The following is a 13,528-nucleotide window of genomic DNA, read 5'->3' as shown; positions in this document are numbered from 1 at the left end:
ATTTGCAGCTGTATGTAGTTCTGATGACAATGCAATAATATGGTACTGTCGAACTGATCTGATGATGGAGACAGGAGGTGGCCATAGGAACTCTCGAGCTGCATGTAACTATGTAATGGAATCTAAGGTAACTAATTTAACCATCTTCCAAGGATCGTAGCGTCATGAAAATTGGCAGCTGTATGTAGTTCTGATGATAACTGATCTGATGATGGAGACAGGTTGTCTTTATGAGTATTAGTTGTCTGTCGTAAGAAAAGTACAGTCAGCGATAAAAACTTGTACCAAAAATGAAATTTTTGCCAAAAACTTATTTGTTATCATCAGCGAATTTTTTGTCACAATTTGTCGCCTTAAATATCTGTTCGCCTTAGGCCCGGGCCTACCTACTAGGTCTTAGGGCAAATCCGCCACTGACTGTAGTTATAAATATAGGTATTCTTTAGAAAACGTTGTTTAATTAATATAAAATTATTTTGAAACGAGACTGTTTTGAAGCCTCAATGTTTGTACAAGTGTTATATTAATTCAAGGCTGTAATGAAATCATTTATGGAGAACTTACATTCATATGCAAATGAAAATTTGAAGCATGAAATTACATATACCTATATATTATTTGCTGTACTAACGTAAGACCGTATTTTTCTAGAAATAAAATATGGTCGTCTGTAAAGTCGGTTTACGGACGATAATTTTGCCTGATAACGTCATAAGAAAACATTGATGAAAAATTGCATACTTTAGCCGTAACGTTACCATGGAGATTTGTCCACAACGTTACCATGTGGGGATCCGTCCACTATGTGACACTTTTTCGTGCATGATACCGGTGTTCATCGATTTATAAGACGTTATCACGTCAAAAGTTACCCGTGTTATTTATTTGTCACGTTGCTCTATACATGCAGATCTACCGACCTACCATTAATTACCTATTGTAATTTTATTAGCAAAAATACTTCTTCTTCTTCTTCTGGTGCCATGCCCAGTCTAATGGGCGTCGGCGGTCAGCATGGCATTCAGCTCTCTGGTCTTTGCCAATCTCTTGAGGGTGGCTGCGTCTTTTGTATGCGTCCAGTCTTTAATGTTATCTATCCATTTATTTCTAGGTCTACCTCTCCCTCTCTTTCCCTCATACTTTCCCTCGATGATTGTCTGCAATAAGTCGTATTTTCATTTCTATAGATGTGACCCAGATAGGCTGTTTTTCTTTTCTTGATGATATTAAGTATTTCTGGTTTCTTCCTCATTCTACGTAGTACTTCTTCATTCGTAATGTGATTGGTCCATGAGATTTTTAACATTCTGCGGTAGAGCCACATCTCGAAGGCAGCAAGTCTGTCTGTTGTGTATTTATTCAGCGTCCATGCCTCCATACCATATAGCAGGATGGATATTATGTAGCATTTGACGAGTCTCCACCTCAGTTTGATGTTTATGCTTCTATTGGTAAACAGTGATTTCATTGACATAAATGTCGTCCTTGCGATTTCTATTCTTATTTTAATCTCCTGATCTGGGTCCCAACTTTCATTGAACCACGCTCCTAGATATCTATATTGTTTAACTTTATCTATTACTTGATTATCAATTGTTAGGTGTGTTGTGTCTACTCTATCAGGGAATTTAGAAACTATCATGTACTTTGTCTTCTTTACATTCATTTTCAGTCCTAGCTTCTTTAATGAGGTATTTAACTTGTTGATTAGTATTTGTAGATCTTCTATGTTATTTGCTAAAATGGCTGTATCATCAGCAAATCTTAGATTGTTAATGATCCTTCCATTGATCTTTATACCTTCCTCTGCTTCATCGAACGCTTCTTTGAATGCGTGTTCTGAGTACAAGTTGAAGAGCGATGGGGATAAGACACAGCCTTGGCGAACTCCTTTAAGTATATTAATGTTGTTTGTGGTACTATAATCTAATTTTACGTTTGCTGTTTGATTCCAATAAAGATGTTTTATAATTCTCTTATCCTTACTATCTATTTCGGTTTGATCTATTATTTGCATTAGTGTGTCGTGTTTTACGTTATCGAACGCCTTTTCGAAGTCGATGAAGCAGATGTAGACGTTTTGATCCATTTCTAAACATTTTTGAGTTAAAACCTGAATTGAAGTCAGTGCTTCTCTGGTACCAAGACCATTCCTAAAACCAAATTGTGTGTCACTAATTTCTCTGTCTATTTTGTAGTGTATTCTGCTTAATATTACTTTTAAAAATATTTTTAGGGCGTGGCTCATTAGACTTATCAGTCTGTATTCGTTACAGGTTTTTGCATTGGCTTTCTTTGGAAGTGTTATGAAGGTAGAGTGTAGCCAGTCAGCTGGCATTTTGCCTGATTTGTATATTAAATTAAATAGTTTTGTCAATACTTTAATATTCTCTTCTGAAAGTAATTTAATAATTTCGACGTATATACCATCAGGACCCGGCGCTTTGCCTGATTTCATATTACTGATAGCTCTTTCTATTTCGTGGCTAAGTATTAATGGACCGTGGTAAGTATTTTCGTCTTCTGGAATTGATTCTGTTCTGTTATCTTGAAAGAGTTTCTCTACATATGTTTCCCAAGTCTTGTTTATTTTTTCTATATCAGTTACAAGTTGGTTCTGATCGTTAAATAATTTCGCTACTGTTTTTTTCCTATTTGTTTTCGTAAATTCTTTTACTTGTTTGTGTAAATTGAAGCTATCATGTTTCCTCTCTAACTCCTCAATTTCGTTGCATTTACTTTCTAACCAGTTATCTCTAAGGTGGTGTATTTTGGATTTGATATGGTTGTCTATTTCTTTATACTTCCCAGTATCTGTATGTTTATAGAGTCTTCGTTCATCCATAAGATCAAGGACTTCTTTTGTTATCCATGGTGTTTTTTGGATCCTTTTCTTGTGCCCCAAGGTTTCTAAGCCTGTCTTCACTATGGTTTCTTTTATTTCGTTCCAAAGTGATTCGATGTCGGTTTTGCTGTCGTTAAGTGAGTTGATTTTATGGATTTCGTTGTTTAGGAGGTGTTTTGTAGTGAGCAGTGTGTCCTTATCTTTAAGTTTTTCTATATCTACCTGCCGTAAATGTCTGGTTTTCTTGATAGATTTAAGCTTTAGTTTGTATTTTGCTACTAATAGGGTATGGTCTGATGTAATATCTGCTCCTGGGTATGTTTTAACATTTGCTGTTGAATTCTTGAAACGGTTTTTTATTAATATGTAATCGATTTGATATTTGATAACAAAAATACAATTAACTAAATATACAAATAAATAAAACTAAACTACTGAAAGATGCATCTAAGCGCAACCCCTGGTGCAAAGGTGGATTTGACGACCGTCTAGCCTAGTGGGTAGTGACCCTGCCTGTGAAGCTGATGGTCCTGGGTTCGAATCCCGGTATGGGCATTTATTTGTGTGATGAACACAAATATTTGTTCCCGAGTCATGGGTGTTTTCTATGTATATAAGTAAGTGTTTATATATATAAGTATGTATATCGTCGTCTAGCACCCATATAACAAGCTTTGCTTAGTTTGGGGCTAGGTTGATCGGTGTAAGATGTCCCCTAATATTAATTAATTAATTTATTTATTTATTAATGAGAAATAAACCAGGTGTTGGGTGGCATTAGAATCAATACTTCTAATTATAATTAATATATTATTAAAATAATTAGATTTGCCTTTAATTAACCCCTTGTACTATTTAGTGTAACAGAAGTCAACAAAGGTAGGTATACCGAGTGTGGCCTGTAACACGAGCAAATAATTAAAACATAGACTGTACTCCTCAAACGGTGACACTTTTGTTCAACAACTTTTAAAAATAATGAAGTATTTAGACTCCCTATTTTTCATACAAAATAAATATTATCTTCAATGGACTCCATCGCCACGCCATATCATTGTGATTGACGTTGCTTGTCACGTCTTAAACATAACAGAATTCGCAATACATTGCGTCTTAGAATAAACTTTAAAGTGTATTAAAAATCAAACCACAAGTTATTTTTAAAAGTCGCTGAACAAATGTTGGTCAGTATGAGGAGTACAGCCTACAGTTTAATTTTTTGCTCATATTACAGGCCACACCCGGTATAAATAAGTTAATATAACCTTGAGATTTAGTTAAGTCAAGACTGAAGCCTTAAAAACTGTAAACCTTAGAGTCTGTGCGGAAAGAGAAGAGTCGTGGCAGAAACGGGAACTAACATTTTAAATTTTATATGGCAATCAAACCTTTGACACCTGTCTTGTAAAAAGTAAACAAACTTCTGTCAATGTATATTTTTATTAACAAAAACCGCAAGTTTTATGTATAAAATATTTTCAAAACACGATAAAACCGTACATAAAACCACAAGGAAAATTATATTTAACATTGTTCGGTTTTGTCAGCGGGAAGAAAACGGCTAAAAGCCGACTATCGACTTACAAAAAATCGCGGTACGTGTTTCCGCTATTCGCGGGTATTGATGTTGTATTTAATATTAAATAATTACCTATTTAATAAGCCCCCTAAGTAACTTGTCTCCGGTACATAATCGGTAAGTATATTCATTCAAAATATATTAATTTTCATAAATATGCAGGTCATTCATGATCTTTAAAATAACTGACAAATAGGCTTGATACTTGCCATTTTATGCATATTTATATGTAATTTCTTTTTCAGGATTATGTAAAAGTACCTACGGTATCTCGAATAAAAGACCGCTAAGTAGGTGATATGCAAGAATTCGTAATCTACGTGCCGGATTCAAGCACATCCAGTTCAGATGAAGATAGTTCTATGAGTGTCCCTGGTTGTATTGAAGCTAGCTCAAACATAAGTGACATTGAATATTTTAATTCAGACTTCATTACAAAGATCAGATTACAAAGAATAAAACTTTTTCTAATAAAATATTTCTTTATTTGTAAGTTCGTTTCCTAGGTACTGAATAAAACTTTTTTTAATAAAATATTTCTTTATTTGTAGGTTCTTTTAGTTACGAAATTATATTTCATATTTAGCAGTGACTTTTCGGCGAAGTAAAATATCGTGAGATGAGAGAACCGGACATATCCCAATAAGGCCTACCTACTTATGCACTATTTTTATTCATATTCATATTTATTATTAATAATGTACACATACACATTACAAGTCAAGTTTACAATGGGTGAAATATATCCCAGATAAAATTACAGTTCTATTGCCCAATTTCTACCCGATCTACCCGGTTTTAATAACTGTTGGACTGCACAGATTAGGCAGTACATAAATGAGACTCGTATCTTGTTTGGTACTAAAATTACAGTTGTATTGGGTAGATTCTTAACTAGTTTTAGCAGTTTTGTCAATCGCAGTCACTTTTTAGTATCTGAGATATAAAAACAAGTGTTTTAAAAAGAAAACTAGTGCCTGCGCTAAATCAGAGGATTGAGTTGACGAGCCGACACCACCACCAGGCTCCGTTTAGTAAGCCGTGGTAAAAAACCGGAACAAAAGGGATTCAAGTATCATGACCTTTAGTGTCGTACTATAATCACGTGACCAGTGTTGTCAGCATAGCAAAAACCATAAAATAGCACTGGCGCGCCCTCAAATCCCACGACTCTTCTCTTTCCGCACAGACTCTATTCAATAAGGTCTCATAAAATTGCGGACATCAACCAAGTGCAGAAATTCAATTTGAAGTGCGAATTCTAATTTCGTAGTTTTTATGGTATTTCATTTCCACTACTTACTAATAAAACCTCACATTTCTTATTCATTGTATAGGATATTTGAACCTTATTTAAAGAGTAACAGAGTTGATTTTGTAATGTTATAGTTATGGTAGTTAAGTTAGGAGGTTGTGTAAGAGAAAAGTTGTCTTGGCTCAAGTAATGAGGTGGGCTGGAGGTAACTTGATGAAAACGTCATTTCATAACCGAAGGCGGCTGTGGTTTTATAATTAATATAACGGCTGCATAATGTAGAATTTTGCCGGCCTCCTGAGACCCAGAGAGTATTGATTTTGTTTGTAAATTTGTACGCAGCGGTCTTAGGACTATACAGAAAATACAAACTTTCTATAATAGCCTCGTGAGACCCCAGTACAAATTTCTTTACTTACCTGAATATTCCACAATCTATGCTGCCGGCCTAGCCAAGGTGTCAATCGCTATCGCTTCGACAACGAAACGCATTGTGTCTCTCTATCACTCTTCCACATTGGTGCGACAGTGACAATTGCTTTTCGATCGCTACGAAGCGTCAGCGATTGGCATGTTGGCTACGCGGGCTGAATAGGGTGGTTCACGTTTGTATGGAAAAAATTCAAACTCTAGCTAGAAGAAGCGGCACCCTGTCATTTTGTTACACTTGTTCTGTTGACTAAATATGCCAAGTTTTGTAATCTCATCTCAACTACAAGGGGGTGCTCAAACACTTTGAAATTTTTCAAAGTTGTATGAAATTCAAAAAAATCAAGTTTTTATTTTTTTGAGTTTTATGTAAGTAGTAGTTTTCACATTATTTGAAAGTGTGATTCAAAAGTTATTTGGTGAAAAACCATTTTTATTTATATTTTCTTTAGGTGAAATTCTAAAAATCTTACTTTTGAAAAATTATAAAAATTAGAAATACCTAAAAATGTTTTCCTACTTAAAAACTTATAAATCACATGTGCAACTAATGTGAATACAGATACTTACTTAAATAAAATTCTGAATAATGAATACTTGTTTTTTTGTTTTTTTTGTAGTTTTGTAGTTGAGATAAAATTACGAAACTTGGTGTATTTTATCCGCATAAATAGTGTAACAAAATAAGGGGGTGCCCTGTCGGAAAATAAAAAAAAATGTTTTTGAACCACCCTAATGCTGAACTTTCGATTATTGACAAAGGTTCCAATTTCAACAAAACAACTGCGTCTGGGTCTCCGGAGGTTATTGAGCTATATTATTTGCGGTAAACTGTATATTTTCCTTATAACTGCCTCTACGGAGAATCGAACTAGAACCGGCTCTCTCGCCTGCTTTCACCGTCGTCTACCGGACGTACTCGTAGACATTTCTCTGCAAATCTTTTTGCGGTTGAGAGAAATAGGTAATACAAATACAGGGTGTTTGGTACATCGTTTGCTAAATTAAAACGGCAAATAGGTTGAGCCATTTGCTATCTTCCCAGGCCTAGAAATTTTTAATTTTGCGCACATTTTTTTTCAGTTCTATGGCAGTTTTTCGTAAATTTTAAATTTTTACTTGAGCAGTAGTAGAAAGAAACATGGCCAATTTTTTTTCTAGACTTGAGCAGATAGCAAATGACTCAACCTATCTGCCGTTTTAATTTGGCAAACGATGTACCAAATTACACACTGTAGGTATAATGCTATAAGTAAATAGTAGATGTTATTCAGTAAGGTGGATCGCTTCTGTATAAAAACATATTTTTAGATTTTCAAAATGGCGGCCAACGTAAAATGGTGCTTTGTTATGAAAGTAAACAATAATGATAATTGAACAAGTGCAAATGCTGTAGCAAGTGTAGCAACCAATATTAAAATTAATATTTTTCAGCGAAATAAATTTTTTCGACATTGCCAGAATATTTGGAAAGTTATGTTATCTTACGACAGACTCAGAATTATGAAATCCAGATGTTATCTCTTTGAAATCTGATTTTATAAGAACTAGCAAATTAACGAAGTTTAATTTCAGTGCAAGCCTATTATGATTTAATTAAATACTTCAGTTATACGTAAATAAACATTAAATACTTTAGTTATTCAACTGTAAGTATATTTATTGGTAAATAATAGTTATTTACGATACAAGTGCGAAAAAGAGGAAATTCGAAACGAGTGGCGATAAATTAAAACACGACCGAAGGGAGTGTTTTAAATCGACACGAGTTGCGAATTACCTATTCGCACTTGTATCGTACAACGTTTCACAGTACATATGGCCCTTTAAACTTTTGACATCGCACGAAAAGTGCTATTTTACGCACTAGTGCGGGAAAATAGGACCATATGTACCTACTGTAAAACATTTTTTATTGCGCTTGCGGCAATACTTTAGCTAAAAGTTTGGAAAACCTTCCTTACAAAGTTTTATTTATTGTCCTCTTGCAGTACCGCCGTATTCGAGATCCAAAAATAGAAATTTCGATCCACCCTATTACCTATTCAGTGACGTGCGACTTAGAAACTTGAGATTTTGAATTGGAATTCTGGCTCCCAGTACCCGGCCTAACAATAACTTCATTACTAAATTACCTACTTTTAATTCGGAAAGGCAAAAGCGCCTACGCTAAAATAGCAAAGCTAAAATAACTTCTGCCCGCGACATCTTCTGCGTGGGATGTTGATAATGATTGCTAAAAACCGGGCAAGTGCGAGTCGGACTCGCGCACGAAGGGTTCCGTACCATAATGTAAAAAGAAGAAAACAAAAAAAAGCAAAAAAAAACGGTCACCCATCCAAGTACTGACCCTTCCCGACGTTGCTTATCTTTGGTCAAAAATCACGTTTGTTGTATGGGAGCCCCATTTAAATCTTTATTTTATTCTGTTTTTAGTATTTGTTGTTATAGCGGCAACAGAAATACATCATCTGTGAAAATTTCAACTGTCTAGCTATCACGGTTCGTGAGATACAGCCTGGTGACAGACGGACGAACGGACGGACAGCGAAGTCTTAGTAATAGGGTCCCGTTTTACCCTTTGGGTACGGAACCCTAAAAACGATTTCAAATATGTCCTGCCTAGGCATTGAGTTATTATTAATATAGAGACGACCAAACAATGAAATTGTCGCAATCGCAATATACCACGCGACCAAACCGTCGTAAGCGCCGTTGCTTTGCATCAATTTGTTGTATGGTGGACGTTCGACAGGTTAATCCCGTTTTCGTAAAAAAATAGATCATCATCATTCATTTAAGAGTTAGACTCTTGTCGGTGGAGCGATTGCCATGTATGTCGGTCCTCTGCCTTCTCCTTGACAGCCTGATACGACACGACGTTGAGCCTTTCCTTTACTTTATCTATGTACGTTCTCCTTGGTCTCCCCCTCCGTCTTGTTGCCTCAACTTTCCCTTCAATGATATTTTTGATAAATTCGTCGTGTCGTAGCAGGTGACCAAGCATCTTTCCTCTTCTGTTTTCTATGGTTCTCAACAAACTCCTCTTCTCTCCTACCATGCGTAAAACTTCTTCGTTTGTTTTCTTCTCCGTCCAGCAGCAAAAAAAATACAGTCGTCTGTAAAGTCGGTTTACGAATAATTTTGTGTGATAACGTCATAAGAAAACACGCGGTTGTAACGTTACCATGGAGATCTGTCCTCAACGTTACCATGGAGATTTGTCCACAACCTGACACTTTTTCGTGCATGCTACCGGTGTTCAGCGATTTATAAGACGCTATCACGTCAAAAATAAATGTGCAATTAGTAATAAACCTTTGCACATGCACTGCACTCGTCCGGGTTTTTTCACGAGGCACCTAATAGACAGACCGTTCAACGATATTGCTTTGAATGGAATTTCCAATTTCGATCGGCAATCAATTGAAGTCTGCCTTCGGCCAGTTTTCAGTGTGCCTACTGAATTGAAAGTCAAAAGCGATCTTGTTTTCAAGTTTGTAGCATTTGTAATATGGAGTGGAACTTGAGTGATTAATTGATTTAGTTTCGATTAATTTATATTTGGACCCGACGTTGGCGGCAAACACTTTATAGCTACGGGTATTAGGCATTATGGGTATTTAACTTATAATCATTATTATATTGTTAGTATTATGACCGACTACAAGGTTTTATAATGACTATTTCTACATCTCTCCTCTTGAAATTTATGATTTACTCTCAATGTCTGTACATATAAACCGACCTTACAGCCGCAATTAGAATTTTCAATCGGTGACTCATTCTATCAAAGGAATTAAAATATTGTAGGTATTAAAATCACCATTTTATTTTAAAATAAGATTGACGGTGCCATTCAGTTTGGAGCAACAATAACTAGTTAAACAATATTGCAACAAATAGCCAAACTTATAAAACATATTTCAACAAACCCTGTGAAAGGGAAAATAAACGTCCAGTTGGCACTAACGATGATATATAGCGGTCAGGGACTAAAGGTTACGTTCGGATCGTGACTGCATCCGGGATGCTGTACCCCAGCGATGTCACTCTATATGTCACGCATTGAACCTTAAACTTGACATTCGGATGGCGAATGCAGCAGCGTTACCACAGCAGCGTCATCGTGCAGTTTTGCTGCCGACTGCATGGCTGCAGGAAACCTCAAACTCAAAATTAAAATATGTTTGTTTTACGTTTATGAACTCGAATATCCTTAGAAAAATGTTACATAATATTTTAGATTTCACTATTCTGCATTCATTTTGTGTTATTCAACCGGTCCAACGTATTTATTAAACAAACATAACATAAAATATTTTTCATGCTTGTAAGTCTTGTAACCCATTGCCAAAATAAAAGGGCTGTATCTTTAAAGACAGCGCGCGAACTCGCATGCGATTTTAGTTACATTGCGGACTTGCGGTTACGTCCAATTCAACTGACCGATCAAAAACCGCAATGTAATGAAACTCGCATAAGCCTTATAATTCTTCTCTAAATAATTGTTGATTGTAGCAGAAGCCTCAGCAATAACGCCGGTGCAGTATGAATCCGAATGTCACCTTAAAGGACACCAGTCGCCCATGACAACGCGGTCATCTATTTCTCATAATTGATTCCCTTTTTTGTGAAAATATTTAAATTCGGAAACATAAAAATCATATTTTACGTTCTAATTTATTGTCCAAACTCACATAAAAGCTTGTTGTAGGCAATAATCGTTTGTCCCTTTCCATCATACCAATACGTCGGAATTCGGACAAACGATTATTATCGGCTTGTCAAATTTAGGAGACGTTTATGAATAAAGGGGCTGTGGGGGGGGGGGGGGGGACACAGTAACGCACATTTTAGGTCATGTAGAACCTGTAAAATAACAATGTTTAATCATTAAATATTCGTCACCTTCTTTATAAAACTAATTTCAAAAAATTAAATACTGCTAAAAAAATATTATTAATTTTGTAGTTGTTAGGTTGGCTTGACTAGGTTATTTATGAGGAGGAGGATGTTTTCTTTATTATATTTTTATTGAGTAGACACATTTTAGGGCACTGGCGATATTCTAAAACACTACAACAATTTAAACTGAATAACGCAAGCGCAGAAAAACCTCAAACTGAAATAAAAACTCAACCCGACAAAATACATTTCAACAAATCCCCGCACGGCAAAAACCTCCATTTTTCACTAACGATGTAACGATCATATATAGAGCGGTCAAAGAATACAGGAGCCTATTACGAATTTAAATTCCGATATCAAATTGATGTCATTCTGTTGCTTGTCACTTTCGGGCGTGATTATCGCACTTACTTATTCGTAAATATAGTGAGCTGAGTAAATTATGAATACAATGAATAATGAATTGGGAATATTATGCAAAACTCTGCGTAGAGGGCGTCACTAGGTCAATTACATGGCCTACCGTCAAACACGACAGTCGAAAGTTCCGGGTCTGCCTCTGTTTAAGGCATTGTATGTATATAAGTTACTCTATGGCATAGAATAAATAATAGTACTAGGTACAGAAGACTCACTCTCTAACAAAACGCGTCTGTCACGATCAGCACAGATATGGCCGCTAGGTGGCGACAGCGCCACGCGCGGCTTATGGCAAACCCCAAAATTGGGGTCGAACGGATGTACTTTTAGCTACCTGTAGTAAAGCGACGAAATCGCGGAGTGAGCCACGCCTGTCTATGGTTTACTATGGGTTTACTAAACCAAATTAGACTAGTGCTGCACTCTGGCGGAACATTGCAGTAATACTCCCTTTCATTGATTAAATCGCCATGAACTTTTATGGCAGATGGTACAGTTGCCGTTAGATGTATTTTAGCTCCTGAGGCGCTCAAAAATATCTGAACACGCACTCTAACGTCTTGACAATAGAGGTGTGCAGATATTTGTGAGCACCTTGACAGCTCCGATGTATCTGATGGCGGTACATGCGCGAGACGCACGGGCGAATGATGTCAAAATCACATCATTTTGATATCATAATGTGATTTCGAATTGTTCGAATTGGCCTCGCGGTTAGCATGTCAGCCCGTCATTTATTTCCGGTCACCGAAACAATCTATTTCCTTTTTTTGTGAAATAAATTTCAGACAAATATTTGCCTCTGGGAACATTTGTCTGAAACTATTGGGAACAGATTTTCAGATTTAACGAAAACCGCAGTGTAAACCTATAGAAAATAAATTACTTCAAATATTATAAATGCGAAAACTGGCCTGTCTGTGAGAAAGTACGGGATGTTTAATATTAAATCTCGGTTAATAATAAGGCCCACTTGCACCATTCCACTAACCCGGAGTTAACCGGTTAAACCTGGAGTTACCATGGTTACCAGTACAATTTGACACTGGGTTGACAGTTAAACCGCTTAACACCGGGTTAGTAGGATGGTGCAAGTCGGCCTACGAGTAAAGGGGTACATTTTGATTGTTTCGGTTTTTACTGGATACAGCCCAGCTTTTATAGATGACTATAAAAATAATAAGGCACTGGTTTCGATGGTAAAACAAAATGTAATGTCAGTAATAAATAGACAAAAATAGTATCAAAAAAACATAGACATTAAAACGTAAATTTATATAAAAAGGTTGTGTGTTGCACACCAGCTTTAGAGATAATGCAGTTTTTGTAATAGTAAGATATTACAAAAAAAATTAAGTGTATCACGTGTCGTAATATTATTAATACCTTTAAACGAGCAATTATTGTATGTACATAATTATATTTATTTATATATTTCGGGGATCTCGGAAACTGCATTAGCGATTTCAATGAAATTTGCTATTATTATTTGTTATTAAGAGGTTGCCCGTAAGATCGATCTAGCGAGGTCTGATTTCTAGAAAACCTCACATTTTTGAAATTTTATATGTTTTCGAGCAAAGCGCGGTCTCTTAGATATTCTTTATAAAAACCGCAAGCAAATCAATGAAACTATTTTGGAGATATATGTACAGACTTAATCATCAGTTCATAATGACAGGGAGTGGTTCATAATGATGAAAACCTATAAGATAATTTTTAAGAAAAAAAAACCGACTTCTATGGGGCCCGGTGAAAGATTATGGTAGATGGTGCACTATGTAGAAAAGGAGGTAAAACCAGTACCTACTTTCTAGTAGCATTTCGTTTCCGTAAGGGTCGTAGTTATCTAGCCTAACCTAACCCACTTCTCTGATAGCAGTTCGGTTCTGTGAGGATCGCAGTTCGAACCTAATCAAACCCACTTTTCTAGTAACATTTCGTTTCTGTAAGACTCGCAGTTCTAACCAAACCTAACCCACTTTTGTTCGGTTCTGTGAGGATCGCAGTTCAAACCTAACCTAACCCACTTAACGGCGCATGCGGTACGGTGTACGGGAGTTTGAGCGGGAGGGGTTTGGCATCATCA

This window comes from Cydia fagiglandana, chromosome 3, assembly GCF_963556715.1.
Source record: "Cydia fagiglandana chromosome 3, ilCydFagi1.1, whole genome shotgun sequence".
Classification (NCBI taxonomy): Eukaryota; Metazoa; Arthropoda; class Insecta; order Lepidoptera; family Tortricidae; genus Cydia; species Cydia fagiglandana.
The sequence above is the reverse complement of the archived record's forward strand: the minus strand, read 5'-3'. Positions refer to the sequence as shown.